Genomic DNA, 19,091 nt, shown 5'->3' with positions numbered 1-19,091 from the left:
ATCAATGCAAATCGGGGGGGTCAGATCCCCATTGACTAAAGCGGAAAGGGATAAAAGGAGACAGCAGCAGTTATGTCTGTACTGTGGAAGGTCAGGTAATTTCCTTAAAGAGTGCCCTGTGAAGCCACCGAGGAGGACGGTAGGGGCCACGGACAAGGAAGATACCATCAAGGAATCGGAAAACTCCCCAGCCGGGCAAGTTTATGGGTCCACTTGTCGAGCGAAGAAAGTGAACTACAGACCTCCCATTTTGCACTATCTGTGGTCTTGATCAATCACCAACAACCATCTCGGATGCACGCAGTAAGAGCGTACATAGACAGTGGAGCCGTTGGGAATTACATTTACCAGGATCTTGTGGCAAAGATGGGGCTTCCGTTACGCCCTAAATCAACCACCGACACTGTTACCACAGTCGATGGCACGGAAATAGCTTCTGGTCCAGAATCCCAATGCACTGCAGCTTTAACCCTTCTGTGCCAGGATGGACACCAAGAATCTATCGTTTTCGACCTCATTAAGGCACCACAGCTCCGGTTGATTTTGGGAATGCCATGGTTGGTAGCTCACAATCCTCGAATCGATTGGTGAGCAAAAGAAATGGCCTTTCCCGAGACTTGCGCCCACACATGTTATTGCCAAGAAAAACAACCAATAGACACCAGAACCCCCACGCTTGCGACTGTGGCAATCAGCACCCTACCAAGTGAATACCAGGACTTTCAAGATGTCTTTCAGAAAGAACAGGCTAATACCCTGCCACCGCATAGACCATATGATTGCCAAATCGACCTGATACCCGGCGCACAAATCCCTTGTGGGTGAATTTACGCACTTACGGAACCAGAAAACGAGCACCTGAAAGCCTATCTTGACCAATACCTGGCCAACGGGTTCATCCGTCCCTCGAAGTCTCCAGCAGCCAGTCCTCTATTCTTCGTACCGAAAAAAGGAGAGGGACTTGAGAACGTGCATCGACTATCGCGCACTGAACCAGATAACCGTAAAAAATCACTACCCCCTGCCACTGATCCCTGAATTGCTTGATCAATCAAAGATGCCCAAATCTACACAAGACTAGACCTGAGGGGGGTATATCACCTTGTTTGCGTAAAACAGGGGGACGAATGCAAAACCGCTTTTCGCACCAAATACGGCTTGTACGAATATCAAGTAATGCCCTTTGGCCTTTGCAACACGCCTGCTGCATTTCAATACTTCATGAACAATGTCCTATGGGAATTGATTGATGTCTGTGCTCCAGTGTACATCGAGGATATCCTAGTATATACTGCATCAAAGCAGGACCACGTTAAACACGTCTGATCCGTATTGGAGAAACTCTGTCAAAACCAGCTCTACTCCAAGCTCGAAAAGTGCTCATTCCACATCTCCGAGGTGGAATTCCTGGGCTTTATTCTCAGCCCGAATGGAATCCGAATGGATTTACACAAGATAGATGCTATCCTGAACTGGCCATCCCCAAATTCATTCAAGGGGGTTCAAAGTATGCTAGGTTTTGCAAACTTCTACCGCCGGTTCATCCCAGGTTTTTCGCAAATCGTGCATCCCATCACGTCATTACTAAGGAAAAGCAACAAAAAGTTTCAGTGGACAACAGAAGCCGAGGAGGCTTTCCAGGAACTCAAAGCAAGATTCACATCTGCCCCAATCTTACGCCACCCTCGCCCTGATCTCCCATACCTGGTGGAAACAGACGCCTCAAGCATGGCTATGGGAGCCATCCTCTCACGAAAGGACCCCAAAATGGGCCAGTTACACCCTGTTGCCTTCTGGTCATGTAAATTCACACCCCCTAAACTCAATTACGCTATCACAGACAAAGAACTCCTGGCCATTAAGTCAGCCTTTAAGGCATGGCGGCACTACCTCTTGGGCGCCAGACACACAATCACCGTAATAACTGACCACCGGAACCTCCAGTACCTAAAAACGGCAAATGCCCAATCCCCACGACAACTACGTTGGGCTCTTTATTTTGCTGAATATGACTACGTGATTACATTTCGACCAGGGTTGAAAAACGGGAAGGCCGATGCCCTTTCCCATATGGGGGTGGAAGAGCAAGGGTATCAGACCCCTGACCCAATAGCAATCATCCCGAGTGACAAGCTCCTAGGAATCACAGCAACCATAACTCTGAAAGAATTACATGAAGAAATCCAAAACCTGAGTCCAGAGCAATTACAAGCATGGAGTGCACAAGGAGAACATTACATGATAAAAGATCAGTTGCACTACTTCAGGAATCGCTTATTCTTATCAAACCAAGAACTACGAGAACAAGTCATGTCCGGTTATCATGATTCCTTGATCGAGGGCCACCCCGGAATCGCTAAAACCCTAGCCGAGGTAAAACGGAATTATTGGTGGGCCACGTGGTGTAAAGACATTATCCAATTCATCCTGTCTTGTGGAGTGTGTGCTCAAAACAAGTCATCCAAGCAGAAACCGGCTGGGCTATTACAACCATTGGAAATCCCACCAGCACCCTGGCACACGTTATCCCTCGATTTTATTACTGACTTACCAACCAGTCAAGGGTTTAACACTATTCTTGTGGTCGTGGACCTATTTTCAAAAATGGCACATGTCATTTCTCTTAAGGGGCTCCCAAATGCTTCCACTCTGGCAAAGGTATTTCTTGAAGGCATCGTAAAGCTCCATGGGTTTCCTTCAGTTTTGGTCTCAGACCCAGGTACTCAATTCGTATCTAACTTCTGGAGAAAATACTGCTCTATGGCCCAGATCGACATCCAGCTATCCACCAGTCACCATCCCCAAACGGATGGTCAAACTAAGAGGACAAATCAGACGCTCGAGCAGTATCTGCGTTGCATGTTACACCAAGCTGAAGGAAGCTGGTTCGACCTATTATGGATAGCTGAATATGCTTATAATAATTCCCTACACACCAGCACTGGGCAGACACCCTTTTATACCATGTATGGCAGGCACCCACGTACTTCTGAGTTGGACGTTCCTACAACCCTGGAAATGCCAGCAGTCAAAACCTTGCACATGACCATTTCTCAAACCTTTAAAAGGGCAGCTGAACACCTACTTCAAGCTAAGAATCGCCAAAAGAAGTTTGCTGATCAACACCGAGCAAAGGCCCCCAACTACCAAGTAGGAGACAAACTCTGGCTGGCGTCTTAACACGTGTCCATTAAAGGAGCCTGAACTTTCTGTCCAAGATACCTGGGTCCATCTCACCGTCACCTCTGTGATAAATCCTGTGGCGGTCAGACTAGCTTTGCCGTCAAACATGTAAATTCATCATGTGTTCCACGTGTCTCTCCTTAAACCTGTTCAACCTGGGACCCGGGTAGCAATGCCACCGCAGCCAGTAGTAGTCGCCGGGGAGCCAGAATTTGAAGTCAAGGACATCCTAGATTCAAAGTACGTCAGATCCAAATTATACTACTTAGTAGACTGGAAGGGGTATGGTCCACAAGACAGGAATTGGGAGCCATGTGAGTACATCCATGCACCTCGCTTGCTTAGACGATTTCATCAAAACCATCCAACCAAACCAGGACCAGACAGAAGAGCCACCTTGAGAGGGGCCTTGGGGGGGAGTGCTGTCATGATTCCTGCCCCTCATGTCCCCAGCCCTCCAAGATGTCAGGCTGGAGCCAGGCCACAATCACCTACATGGCCCTCAAGGGCCTCTCCATCCCTCCAAAGACCCACTTGGATTCAGACTTGGCACTTGTGGCACCAGACTCACTCACTCCCATATGATAACATTGGGGATTCGACTTGTAGTGCATTGATGGGGACAAGATGGATGCCCCCACATATTTTGGTTCCCAGAACTGCATGTGCGGTCTAGTCTTTTGGGTGTGGTTCAGCCCAGAGGCATCTGGGATACCCAGAGACTATTTAAGCCACAACCAGGCTGAGAAACATGCTTTGCGTTTTCTGCACCTGCAGCATGACACTCACCGTGTTCGGATCAGTCTCCAGTAGGCCTGCATCTTTCTTCTGCGCTCAGCTCCTGCAAGAACAAGAACACCGTTAGGAACAGCCTTATCTTGCGGCGCTTCTTCCCATCAGTCATCGCTCCTTCTGTTCTGCGGGCATCTTCGGCGGTGTCATTCCAATCCTGGCACGCCGCTTCCTAAGGAAAAGGGAAAAGAACGGAAAAAAGGCATTAGTACACATTCTGCAAATCTTCGCTTATTTTTAAATACTGTACGAGCTTCAAAAGCTTACCTGAATCCTAGCCACTCTGGGGGAACTCTGTCTCCGGAACTTCTCATCCATCTGCAAGAGGGAAAAGACACTCCAGGTTAACGTGGAAACATCTAGAGGCGCCGCATACCACGCTTACCCACTGCATTTGTTCTTCATAACCGGCATCCACGCTGAAAACGTCGTGGCACCTAAAAGACACAGAAAAAGAACTCAGTTCAATGCAAATACGAAAGGGGTGCATCGCGCATCGCGCTCTCACTCACCTTCAGCGCTACTCATCTCAGCAGCACGCCGCCATCCCCGGACGCCGGCCATCATCTAAGGAAGGAAAGGAACGAAGTTAGAGAACTGTTCAAAAGACTCATTATACTTACCTGTCGGACTCTTCCCAGTGAAGTAACTAGGCAGCAACGAGCCTGCATCAATCAACGCGCCCCTGCGCCGAAAGCAGGACGGAGAGCACACTATCCAAGAAAACAAGGTGAGCTGTGGATCAAAGGAAAGGGTTGGACCCCAGGGAAGAAGGGGTTCAAGCACACAGAGACAATAGAGAGGTAAACTCTACCAATCCTTTGTTTCAGGCCCAGTCTCCAGTCGAATAGCCTCCAGGCAAGGGTTCGAGGTCGTAAGAGGTCAGAACAGGATGAGTGACGTCCCTGTGGATACCACGTGAGCGTTACAGAGAGCTCCAAAAGCAGAGAAGTAGAGTAGGGGTGTGCAATCAGAGATTGGAAAGGTGTTCACTGAAATATAGGGTTTTGAGGTCCTTCCCGAAGTGCAGGATGGAGAGAGACAGTTATTTCTGCATTTGTAACCTGTTCTAGAGACAGGGTGCAAAGCAGAAAAAGGCCTACTTCCTTTTTTCCTTCTGCAGATAGTTGTTTTTATTCTAGCGATACTGTGACTTCTAATGGTACACTGGCCTATCAGATAAAGTGGTGTTTGTTGTAACTACTTTGTAGGTGATTCAGGGTGTCTCGAACGGTTCTATGTGATATTTCCGCATTTTGAAGGCCGATCACAAAAAAGACGAATTTCGGCCATTTTTGTGTGGCCCTTAAAATGCTGAAATATCCTATTGTGGCCCCCCCCCCCCCCCCCTCAGAAGGTGATCCCATCCCCACCCCACCCTCTTCTGCCGACTTTCCATTAAATTGGGGAGTTTAACACCCCAAATTCCCCCATTTCCCAACCCAACACCCCGGACCCTGCCCAACACACACTCCCAAAACATACGCACGCACTGATGAACGTTGCTGATACAACTGATACAACTAAAATGTAGGTAAAGCTGCATGTCATATGTATTTGGAAGTATCCTGACATTAGTGTTAGCGAGGGAAAACATTGTTTATTATTTCTGGTTAGAGTTTATGATCCCCCACAATCATCCAGATCCCTTCTATAAATCATTGGCTAAGACTTTGAATACATTCAATAGGGATCAGGTATTCTTGGGGAGATTATATATCTATCTTTAATTTGAAAATGGATCAATCCACAAATGTAATCTTGTCAACTGAGTTTGTCAGCAAATCCTTTTCTACACTGCCGAGAGATAACCATTTCACCTCTGTTTGGAGTGCCTCCCATCCCACATAGATATATTACAGATTCTAATTTCCAGTACAGATCATGCACTCCAGAATGTACTATATTTGTATTCCAGGTAGCATTATGGATGGTATGGTGAATATTAAGATTGGAGAAATTAGCATTTCTGACCATGCTTATGTGAAATGTGAGGGGCCAAGCCATCTTCTCTCTCTCTCAGCCTCAGTTTGATCTGAATCTATCAAATCCATTGTGGCTCTCCAGTTTGTATCAGCTGATTCTGATCCCAGTGCTAACACCATATGTGAGGGGTAAGTAATGCGAGGTAGACAACTGCTCGTAGTTTTCTCAAGACAAAACATTCAAAGGTAATCATAAATAAGATAAAAGTATAAACAATAATTAGACAGTATTTTGGATGACATACAACTGTGCTGGGTAATTCCCTTCCCCAGGGTTTTCCAAAGTAAACTTCCCAAATGTTCAAAGGAAAAGAGTAGTCTTGAACCAGTTCTTATCAGTTCTTCAAAATGTTCTAAAGGAAAGAAAAGTCTTAAATCAGTTCTTGTAATTTCTGAGTCAAGACAATTGTTCATCAGACAAAAATCCACTGGTAACCATTCTTCAGCTTTCATTTGAAAGGATTCTCTTCCCATTCCAGCCAAGAAAATAGCACCAATGGAAATGCTGGGTGTACTCTTTCCAAGATGCTTGGCCACAGTTCAAAGAATAGGTTAACAACTTCTTCCTCTAAACTTTACAATTAGTTAGGACCTCTGCAGTACATTTGGTATCATTGCCAGGATGCTTCTCTTTGGCCTGTTGCTTTCCTCTTGATAATCACCCTTCTACCATTGTTTCCATGGGAACTATGAGGGATTGGTAATGCGAGGCAGACAACTGTGTGTGTCTTTATCCAAATTAAACATTTTAGTGTCGAAGGAAAGTGCCAATTAAACCCCATTAACCTACTCTGTCAGGGAGTTCCCTACCTAGTCTCAGGGGATTACTCCTAGCAGCAACAAAACTGGCCGTCACACTAAGCAACACAACAGTTAAAGTAAAACATAAACAATATAATTGAGTGAATAACATGCAACCCGTTTTTCTGAGGACCTTCGCCTGCCATGAGTAGATCCCTCCCCCAGGATTGCTCAAAGTCAGAATTCTCCAAATGTTCAAAATGAAAACTAAAGTCTTGAACCAGTTCTTATATGTTCCAAATGAATTAAAAGTTTACCAAACAAAGATCCACTGGTAACAGTTCTTCAGTATTCTGTTGAAAGGTTCCCCCTCCAATTCTAGACAAGAAAACAGCACAAATGGTAATTCTGGATATCCTCCTTCCAGAATTGGTTTGCCACAGTTCAAAGGATAAAGAAACAACTCCTCCTTCAACAACTTCCCTTGTATTTCTCACCTCTGCAGTTTCTTTGGTTTAACTGTCAGGATGCATCTTCTTAGAGTGTTGATTCCTCTTAACCCCTTCTGCTATTGTCACTGTGCCACCACTTCAACCATCTTTAGTGTAAGATGCACTGACAGTATTATACAGAACCACAGTTCTGGTAGTTCTACTCCAACTTGATATTGTTAGGTGTTTTAAAGACAAGACTCTTCGACCTCTACAGTTAGGCAAGGCACTCTTCCTTCCTAGGCAATAAGAAAAGGTCAGGCTCATTGCCCCTTCTGTCTGTCTTATTGCCACCAATATAACCTGCCTCTGCTTCCAGACTGCTACTCTTTCAACTTCAATAGTCTCAGCATTATAGGTGTTTGACTTAATCTTCTTAGAAGCACCCAAACCCAACTCCTTTCCCCAGCTTCCTTCACACCTTCATGATTCCAGTAGCTACCCTAAAGCTGTATTGGCACACTTCAAGCTTTGGATAACAATGTCACACTTGTATCAGAGGACAATGAACCTTTAACACATTTAACAACTCACAATGCAGGTGGATAGAGTTCAACAGGGCTGGTTTCACTATAGAAATGATTTGCCTACTGGCTTGACCAATGCATGTTCTTCTCATCAGTTCAACAATTTCTACATTTACAGAATACTTGTTCTGGATGTTACAAGGTTCAATCTTCAATAGAGAAACAGATTTGGGTACACACAACCACTCTTTAAGGAGGATATTTAACTTTAAAGACCCATAAACAACTGTATTCCCCTTTATTAACACTGAGTTATACTCTGACTCTGGTCAGGAATCACAATTGTTCATACACAATCTCTCTTTGATGTAATATGTCGTGAAACAATTTGTGAAAGTCAGCTTTAGGTTTCCGAGTGATTTGGAAAGCGTTCCCCTTCTTAATTGAAGACACGCGACCACTCCAGTAACGTTCAACCAGTTCAATAATGGAAATTTAAGGCTTTTCTTTATGCGCGAGCAGAATGACTTTCATTAGAAGTGCACATGATACATTTTCATTGTCAACACGACTCTTCACAATGACAAACAGTTTTTACTCGTCCCATTCTTACCGATTTATTATAAAGCTGGTAAAAGTTACCGGCAATATTTTCAGAGTGAACCTGAACACAGAGCTTCACTGACCGGCTCCAGGAACAATGCGGTTATGGGCTGCTTCCACTTCCCAACTTCTTCTGCTTCGGCTACTACTTTAGGCACTCTTGGGACCCACAGCTATCATCACTATAGGTGTCTACGGCCCGGCCATAACCACGGGGAGTCTCCTTCACTTCTCTATCCCTTGGCTTGCTTCTGTACACAGGCCTCGGGTTGCAGCATGGCCATGCCTCTGCAGTCACAGCTACTAGGTGCACCTGGGAAGACTTTCAATCTCAGTACGTCTCCCTCAGTGAAGCCATGGCAAAGCAGGGCTTATGAACATAGGACTCTCTCAGGACTTGCTGAGGAAATCTACTTTCCTCTTGCTCTGGTGTCGCTTAAGTGAACGCACTTCCTTATGAACTGCCAGCCTCGTGCTCTTCTCCTTCTGCTACTTCTGCCAGCCTCCCAGCTCCTGCTCCAGATCCATTCAGCTTCCCCCTCCTGCTGCAGCCTTTTATGCTTCTTAGGTAGGGGGTTTTGATTTCAGGTGCATGTCCTTATTGTTAATTCCCTGATTCTGGCAAAGACGGTTAGGTCTGTCTGCCTGTCCTTCACTTCTACATGCATCTTCAGCCCTCTCCTTCGTCTCAGTCCCTATGGGATTTCGGGACATGAAGTTCACATTAGTGGAATTAGGTTTTTCCACTTCTTTAAATTGGCAAAAAGACATCAAAAGTGAGGGTTTACGGGGAAAGTTAAAAAGGGGTCCCTCCCAATCTTCCTGGTCTGATTGCCCCCCTCCATGTGATCCTACCACAAGTACATCACCGCCATGGTCAGGATCAGAGAGCGCCTGCCTTTCCCTGGCCACATGAGGAGGGTCCCAGACCAGGTCCCTGGGGAGAAACCCATCAGATTCTTCACAGAACATGCTCCTTTATACCACAGTAGGCCACTATGTTAAACAACTTCCATGTGACATCCACTGACAGTTTTATACACTACCACAGTTCAGGTACTTCTGCTTCATACTTCATAATTATTATACATATAAAGACAAAGCACTTCAACCTCTACAGAGGCACTCAGCTTTCCCATGCTTCAAGAAAAGGTCAGCCTCTTTGTCTCTTCTGTCTGCCTTACTGCCACAAGTATAACCTGCCTCTGCCCCAACACTGACTTTCTCTCAACTTCAGGAGTCTTCAGCATTGCAGCTTATTTTCTTAATCTTCTTTGCAAGCTCCCAGCTCCCTTCTCCAGCTTTGTTCACACCTTACAGTATGTACCCAGAAGCTGCATTGCCACTCTTCCGGCTTCAGGCAACTATGTCACACTTGTATCAGAGGACACTGGAGCTTTAACAACCTCGCAGATCAGGTGGATAGATCTAAATGCGACTTGTTTCAATATGGAAAAGGTTCACCTCTTGGCTTGGGTAATGCGTGTTCTCTTCGACAGTACAACAACTTCGGGACTTAAAGAATAATTGTTCAGAATTCTACAAGGTTCAGTCTTCAAAGGAAAAACAGATTTAGACATATGCAACCACTCTTAAAGAAAGATCTTTAATCTTAAAGTGGAAGTGCGCTCAAAAATCTTTTTGTCCCGATCGTTAGGGCATGTATTGTTAAGCATACTGTAATCGATCATGCATTTTTTTCCTATGCATCTTACCTTACTTTTCCTCACTTTTACATATGTGAAAACAATGGGTTGGGGGCGGCCATGTTGTGCCATCCTATCCGTTGATGCATCGCCCTAAGTTCAAGTGCAGTCGCGGCAAGAATACAGATCGCCCACCCCTGAAGCTGACATCACTAGACGCGTACGGACCTTTTCACAATGCCAATCCACGTCTCGTGTCAATGTTCTCTGTGCACAAGCTATTGACATGTCTCTATGGAAATGCCAGGGCGCCTCTTTCCTCAACAAGTATAAACAGACCCTTTCTAATCAGACAACAGGAGTTGCTTTGTCAATCATTTCACTCTGTTTAGTTTAGATCGCCTGTGACTCGTTTCTGCTCTGTACAGCTATCTTCCTAGTATGAGTCCCTGCGAACAGGTACTTCCAGTAGCAGAACTCATTTCACTCGTTACTTGCGTTTTATTTAAACATTTGTCGTATAATGGCAACAATACAGCCCTACCAGTACTAGCATGAGTATTCCGAGTAGGAACTAATGGAAAGACAAAGACACGGAAACAGTAGTGAATCGGATGATAGTTGGAAGGATGAATCACCGGAGCATGAGCCTGAGCCTAGTCGCATGGAAGACATTTCAACCTGGTGTGTCTGCAATCGCTACAAGGTCATGCCAAATGAGGTCGAAAACTGCTGCGGCCAGGAAAACTCTGAATGCTCGGCCTACATAGCCGAAGAAGACACACCACCGCTATGCGTTAACGAGCTGCATGACTTCAGGGCAGCCTGCCTCACAAGGTCTGTGTTGAGTATTATGATGGTGCTTAAGCACGAACTTCGCACAGCAGTTCACCCTCGCAATCCAAGCAACGAGTAGTAAGTATACTCTAGATGTGTGGTCATTTTGACCACTGAGACGACTATCATTTCATGTTTTTCTCCTACTTGTCCGAACTTTGATCGACCAGTGATGAATGAATTCAGTCTGTAAAGTGAATACAGTTCTCTTGCTTTTTGGAAATCAGAGTGTTCATCTCTTACGTGTCGCTCACTTCCAACTGAAAAACAATATTTCTCTATCGCCCAAACCGTTCTTTCTTGAAGGGGTGTTCACTTTTGTAATGTGTCAAGACTTCAAAGTACAAGTTAATTTTTCCAGAAAGTTACTTTTCTAAGGGAAACTATTCCACGGGATTTATGATGTCATTTCAATTAAGGTGGCACACTTATCCGGATCATTCAATTAAAATATGTATGTTTCACTTTTACAGGTGGTACAGGCTGGTGGCCTATAGTTCGTTTACATGATGGCTTAATGGGAGGCTTGGATACTGCGTTCGACGAGTAATACCCACCTGTGTCATTCTATCCATTCGTGCCAAATTCCCCAGTGACAGCGGACAGTACAGGGGATTTTCATTTACTCTGCTGCAACCTCAAGTATCCAATTTGTAGTTTATTTGTGCCATCAACTTCACCAACGAAAAGAAAAAAATGAGCATATACGAATAGTTGTTTGGATTTTTCAGTGAGTCAAGAACATGCTCAATTGTCTATGAGGGTCATGAAAGAATGGTTGGTGGTGCCCTTTTGCGCTCACCTTATCCTCATCTGTCCCCCCCAGTATCCATGGCAGTTCGCACCTATGACCATGCGATGCCAAAGGGGCTGGGTGGGTGAGAACTCTCAATTGCCAGATATCATGCACACTTCAAAGGGATCTTCCTCACAGGCACTACTGCTCACATGGCCTCCCTAGACCCGGTGTTTGCAGACTCCCTGCTCGAAAACCCCACCCCAGCAATCAACATAAGTTTGCATCCCTTCAGCAGTGTTCGGGGCCTTTTGCGCTCGCCTCATGCCCATCCATCCCCCCTCCAGTATCCATTTCAGTTTGCACCTGTGACCTTGTGCTTCCAAATGAGCTGGGTGGTTGGGAACATTCAAGTTGGCAAACACCATGTACACTTCAAAGGGATCTTCTGCAAAGGCACCATTGTTCACATTGCCTCTCCAGACCTGGTGTCTGCAGACTCCCTTCTCCAAAACCCTGCCCCAGCAATCAACATAAGTTTGCATCCCTTCAGCAGTGTTTGGGGCCCTTTGCGCTCACCTCATGCTCATCCATCCCCCCTCCAGTATCCATGGCAGCTAACACATGTGACCTTATACTCCCAAAGGGGCTGGGTGGGTGGGAACACTCAAGTTGGCAAACACCATGTACACTTCAAAAGGATCTTCCGTATGGGCACCATTGTTCACATGGCCTCCCCAAACACCACTCTCAAAGTCCATACATCACCCTTCCTCCCTCCCTCCCTAGTATCGATGGCAGTTTGCACCTAAGACCATGCTTTCGCAAGGAAGCTCGGTGGGTGTGGACGCTCAAGGTGCCACAATCTGCAGAATCACTAGTCTCTGTGTAGCATTGGAAATATACATTAAGCATCATACAAAATTGGGCAGACTCTTTGCATTTGTGTTGCCAATCAAAGTCGGTGGCTTTTATTAAACAAAACAATATACCAAACAAGATTACTGTTTTTATCTGTTCGAAATCGCTATTCATTCCTTTTCGGACACCGTTTGAATATTACCCAAAGGTGAGTGATTTGATGAAAAGGTGATGCAAATTGTGCATTTTAATAAATATATATTCAGCCAAAGTGTTCACGATTGCAAGCAGCATATTGCAGTAACTCAACAAACTGGCCCACATGGCCCAAAAATGTTGGCCACTTTCATAAAAAAGAAATGACCTACACAAGCATTTTGTGTTTGTGCTTCAACCCTGGCCCTATTGCCCTATATGCACAAGAGGGGTGGGTTAGTGGGTTTGGCAGATGTGAAACATTGGCATTGAGGCTGAGTGGATGTCAACGGACAGGTCACACATTCACATATGCACCCACTTTTATAAGCCTTTATGAACACCTTCACATTTACCATGAGAACCTCTCTGAGATCAACGAGGTATATCGTCATCGAGCTACCTGTTCCCCGGATACCTGTTCCACGGCTACTTGTTCCCTTCTTGCTGAATCGGCTCATTTGTTCGTCCAAGTAAGGGTAGGTCACCTATTTGCTTCTCTATTTACATCGATCGCTGCTCTGAAAGTTTTTGTCGACTTCTACCTAAGGTACACAGTAATCTAATGTTCATTTATCACAAAGACTTCACCATTATGGAATGTTTGATTTATTTTCATCTCGATAAATAACACATTGCATCACTGTGCATTGTAATAGAATGGAATGTTTCGTGGTCCATGTTTGCAAGAATGTTTTCTTTTGATGCTTGAAAGTTAATTCAATGGACGTGTAACACGTTCCGATTTGCGGTGCAGCAATACATTCTGTCAGAAAGCTATTTCCCTATTCATTCAACTAGCTGTGTAATAATAGCTTTATTCACATCCATGCAATATTTGTTATGATGATGAATTATATATTTTGTATACAGATCTTACATACTTTTCAAGAATGCCATGCTGTATCTTTGTCGGTTGCCTTTCTGTGAGCCATGACAAAACTCAGGGCACAGTCCTGCATACATTTTCAAAGGATATTGATTTAATAAGAAGATGGATTACAAATGCAGTTTTCCAGTGGATGAGATTGAAAGTAGAGAGCAGGCTGTCTTGCGAGACACGAGGGGCATTCAAATTCACCTCTGCAGCCTGCACTTTACTGATGATCTGTACGCACAATCAAAGTACACAAAAATGCGTTGACCTAGAATTCTTTGTAAATTGCTTCCAAATGCAATCCCGACTCTATTTCGGTGCACACTGGCTCAGGTGAGTAGTGGATGATGAATTTGTAATGTTTGTTGGTATTTAGGACGATGGCCTGTACAAATAAGTAATCTCTATGATCTCTCAATTCATTTCCAGTAGTGTATTGATACGATCACTTCATGATCGGTTTACAGTTTTCTGTGTTTATTTCCATTAAAGTTGTATTACTCAAGTTTCCATAGTTTATATATTCACCATAATTTTAAAATGTTTCAGTTCAGTATATGTTATATATTCCCGCTTTCGGGAGACTTTAATAAATCAGTGAAATGTGACCCTCAGTAAAAACTTCCATAGAGCCCTTTATAAAAGCCACAGAATGTTTTCAAAATGTGTTGGTTGACATGTCCTTCATTACGTAGAGCACACTGATGGAAGCACAGACCCTCTCCAGTGAAGAAAGCACTGACACGTCTAGTATCCCAATGGTGAGCCCTACCGACTTGCACAAAGTGATATTTTAGAGCTTTGGATGTGGCCACATTTCCAATACTAATTTACCCTTTTCCATTGTACTATTTTCTGACAATGTACTGAAAATGAAGGAGCTAGATTCAGCATTAATTATTTTTCTGGAGTCAACATCAACCTCACTCCCCTATCAAGTAATTATATTATACTAGTTCTTTATATGAAGAAAGTGCATGTTAGATGCTTATCATTTCCACATATTGAAAAATATAATGTATAGAAGTATTGGTTATTTACACAAAGTGGCATGTATCGGTGTCTACCTGTATGTACCATTGTCTGCATTCAATTATTTCAGTTTCATTTTGCTTTTTCCTCTGGATTAAAACAAGTACTATGTTATAGGGGGATGTTGGAACTTCAACTACAATCACGTCCTCCTTTGCAACAGGTCCAGAGTATGAGTTATGTGTACTTCCAGTTCCCTGGCTAAAATGAAAGTAAATCCTACAAAGGATATACTTTGAGACTGAAATGCATTGAAACTTGCACTGATTCAAAGTTTTCTGATTTTGGTTCTAACGTTACATTTCTTGCCTAATGCAGAATAGATGGGAAAGGAAACATTACAAAGCAAACTACTTCTGAAGGCGATATTATAATCACTATGTTTTGCAGGGCAAGCTCATATCAAGTACATGTGTCATCTCGGAAGGTTATCAAGTGAAATCTGAAATGTATATTATGACCAAATCATGTATACTCCTTTCGCGGGTATGTTCATACGAATGTTCTTTTTGTGCAGCAACAAAAACACGTATACTATATGATTCGTAATCATTTTAAACTACTTTGTGCTCTGTTCGATGAAAGATTTTAATTATCAGTAAGATTGACATTATTTTTTCTATGACTATTCTATTCAAGGAATGCACTCAAGATGTGGAATTAGAAGAGGCACATGGACCAGAGGTATACATAACCTAATATGAAATACAATTGGGCATCACATTGTATTAGGAATATATTTTTATAATGTCGTAATGTTTTCAAGTCAGTCAAGTTGGTTCTGTTTGTAGATATGTACATATGTTTGTTTGAGTGGAATTGAAATTTGCTCGATTTAAACCATATAAAAATGCTTGTTTTTTCAGCTTGATCTTGCGGTCGTCAATTAAGAAAACAAGGGTAAAGAACGAACCAGTTTGTTTTGGAGAAGCTTTTAAAGCAGATGTTTTAGTCATATCATGTTTTTAGGTGGAAAGTCATATCTTCTGTATGTGTGCTATACATTGAGCATGTGTTTCTATACATTTTTTAGAGGCCCAGAAGGAAGAGGAGAATAAAGACTCAGACAACAACTGAAACCAAAGATGTCGCTTGCCAAACGGTTTTAACAATGGAGCAACTACTATTTGAGGCACAGCCTGGTCTAGTCAATAATCAGACTCATGAAGCATATGTCCAGTGGCCCGAAAATGAATGGAATCTCACCTGTGAACCCTACAATGTTACCATGTACCATTGTTACTTTGTGCAAATTCACACAGAGGAAACTGAAGACAATGAAGATTCATTGCAATTGCTCACAGGCCCTTTGTCATGAACTCACCTCTGGCACCTCGGCTCGCACTTGCCCCGCCCCGCTTCCCCGCAAGGTCACACTTGCGCTCGGGACAATCCTGGAGGGGGCTTGCATGGAGACGCTGGCCGCCCCGATCCTGGCAGGTTCTGTGGCGGCTTGCCACAACTCGAGGGTTACATTCGCGTGTTAGGGGGCAGAGCCATCCCCCGACACGGAATACTTCCTCATCACATGATTCCCCAGCCTCCAGTCAACACAGCAGGTTACGGTCACGTGTCTCCTCACGCGCTCTGTCCACGCGCTCACGTGTCCTTAACCAGGAAGTATAAAGCAATACTAGAAATGCCGCATTATGCTTCTCAGCTGTTTTCTTGCAGCGGGTGGCTTTTGTTCCTGTTTCTTGTGCTCTTTTGGATTTTTGGACCTTGGCTTTTGATTCTTGGACTTCTATTGGATTCTACCCATTGGATTTGGCGCCTGTCTTCATTTTTGGATACTTTGAACTGCTCTGACCTTGGATTCTGAAACTTGGACTGCCTTTGGATTTCCCTTTTTTGATTCTTGAAACTATTTGGTCCTTGAACTTTGGATTGCCTCCTGTCTGGAACCCCTCTTGCTCCTAGTCCTACCCTAACCTCCCTTCATGCTGCAACTTCCCTCTTTTTTCCTGATACTTATGGTGGCCTCCCATGGTTGTCTAGTGTAAGTAGCCTCCTGGGTACCTTACATTTGCCGGTTTTCGATTCCTGGAGGGAACAGCTATCATACACTGGTAGGACACTTTATGTTTTTCCATTTCTCGGAATTGTGGTGTTAAGTTGGTGTTTTGGTGTATATTCTTACCTGCCTTCTTTCCTTACAGTCATCCGGGTTCCAGCGATTCCTGTTCCTACCACCACCTGTGGCCTCAACGATCGGTCAGCGAGTTTAATTATTATCTCTCTGACTGGTAGTTGGGGACGGAGGTATTCAAGTCTACGTGGATCTCAGTTCCTGACACCCTTTGACACAATCTACACCCTCTTAAAATGTTCCACCCAACAAACATTCATTGTTACCTGTTTCCCCAATTCATGCGGAAAGATCACAACCTGAAATAACAGAGGCTGAAGCTTCAATGCAATTGACTGAGGAATTTGCTTAAGATCTCGAATTCAGTATGCCTAGTCTGGAGGAATTGTCCACCACCGTCGAGTCGCAAAACATAGTACTGCAGAGGCTATCAAAGGAGCAAAAATACATTGTATTCGACAGCTGCCGGCTAGATATTGTACAAATGCTGAAATGTGATAATAAATTAAGAGGGAACATATGCAGGGAGCTATTGGTGAATGTGGTTTGTGTATTTCACAGCACCAACTTGAAAATCCAGGCCAGCTGTGTCCACTTCCATACATTTTCATGGTCTGCTCAACCGATGCTCGGCAAAGTGCCTGCTGGAAATTTACTTCAGAAGCTTTACTGTTCAGCGGATCTAGTTTCAGTAAGATTTCCATTTTCTGTCAATTTGTGGGACTTGAGTTCCTTGATAAAACTCAGTACTATAAATATCAGAAGGAATTCTCATTCCCCGCTATTAGTCAAGCCTGGAAATGCGAACAGATGTCAATGGACAATACATTCTCTGGCAAAAATTTCAGGCTAGCTGGCTACGGACAGTATGACAGTCCAGGATTTTTTGTTAAGTACTGCACAAACCACTTTCAAGACATGGAAAGTAAAAAGATTGTGAGTTCAGTCATTGTGCAGGTGTCTGAATGTACATTGTTTGTGGCCATGGAGAAACATGGTTTAATTAAATCCATTGAACATCCGGAATCCAGCGGAATGCAAATAGATCTGATAGGCACATTTCAATAGCCAAGGCCATGCAAGAGCAGTTTCCACACATTTGGCACATTGCCAAATCAATCAAAAAAAAATTATGGCAGCTGCTAAAAAAAATGGTTTGGAAAACTTTTCACAGTGGTGTCAGTCTATCAGCAACCATCTTTGGTGGAGCTCCAAAACGTGTGATGGCTCTTTAGAAATTTTACTAGCACATGGACCTTTATCAAATGAGGAGGAACGCAAGAAGAAGTGGTTGGTGCCATGTTCCTCTCCACACAAAGCACTTGAGAAGATTGTGTACGATAAAATGCTTTCAAAAGACCTGAAGGCACTCACAGAATTCTGTCATACTGGAGATTTGGAGGTGTTCCATAATATGTGCCTAAAGTACAGGCCCAAAAGTTTGCATTTTGGCATAGACGGTATGGAGGCCAGAACAAGACTAGCTGTACTTGCGCACAATGAGAACGTCAGGACGGAACAAACAAAAACTTCAGGAACATTTGGTATGCTTCGTTACCTCTTGGCCTTTACAAAATGAAGCAAACAGGGGGTGGCCAAGCCAAAATACCAGGAAATGGATTTTGAATTTGTGAAAGATCTGACATTGACTGTGTTGGCCATGCATACTTATGCACTGGATGCGTATTTTGTTCCCAGGACACATACAATGCCAAAACACATTGCAAACAAGCTTCGTCCTCCAAAATTGGAACTTGTTGAAAGGTTGACTTTCAGATTTAAATGATTTGTAGTTGTCTTCAAAATAGGCTCACAATAACATTTGATCTGAAAAGAAACTGTGATTGAATATTACACCCCAAGTTCCAATTCCCCTACAATAAATGTGTTATCCTGAATCAGAGTTACCAGTTTATACTGGGCCTAGTATCTGAGTTTCACTAGATTAGAGAAATATATTATCCAATTCATTACATCACTATATTTATATAGCGCAGACCAGGCCCAAGGGCAACCGGGCGCATATCTTGGCAGAAAATTACAAGTATAACATATCATCACAATGGTACCAACAGATTGTGAACAAAATATACAAAATATACAGTTGACGTTACAAATCAGGGCAATAAGCAGAACAGTAGTGCCGGAACAAAGCAGAGCTAGGTCCCAGGTGGCCCGTCCATAGTCAGAAGAGCAGTTGTTAGTGAGATGTAACTAGCCAAAGCTTGGCTTTGTGTTTGAATAGGTTAAATGATGGTAAGGTTCTAATAGTGAGTGGTACAGTGTTCCAAAGCTTGGCTGCCAGGACAGGGAAGCTGGCACCTCCAGCTGTATGAAGCTTGAATCTAGGGATTGCAAGACCGTGGGAATGTGCAGATCTAAGTATTCGCGTTGGTATATGTTGAGTAAATCGCGAGGCTAGATATGAGGGGGCCTGGTGGTTAACACATTTGTATGTAAGGGCCAGTGCTTTCAGGGAGATCCTTTGGGAAACTGAGAGCCTGTTGAGATTCTTCCTAGTTTCTGAGATGTAGGCAGATCGGGGGATATTAAGAG

Source organism: Ambystoma mexicanum, chromosome 6q (assembly GCF_040938575.1).
Source record: "Ambystoma mexicanum isolate Mex_15411 chromosome 6q, UKY_AmexF1_1, whole genome shotgun sequence".
Classification (NCBI taxonomy): domain Eukaryota; kingdom Metazoa; phylum Chordata; class Amphibia; order Caudata; family Ambystomatidae; genus Ambystoma; species Ambystoma mexicanum.
The sequence above is the reverse complement of the archived record's forward strand: the minus strand, read 5'-3'. Positions refer to the sequence as shown.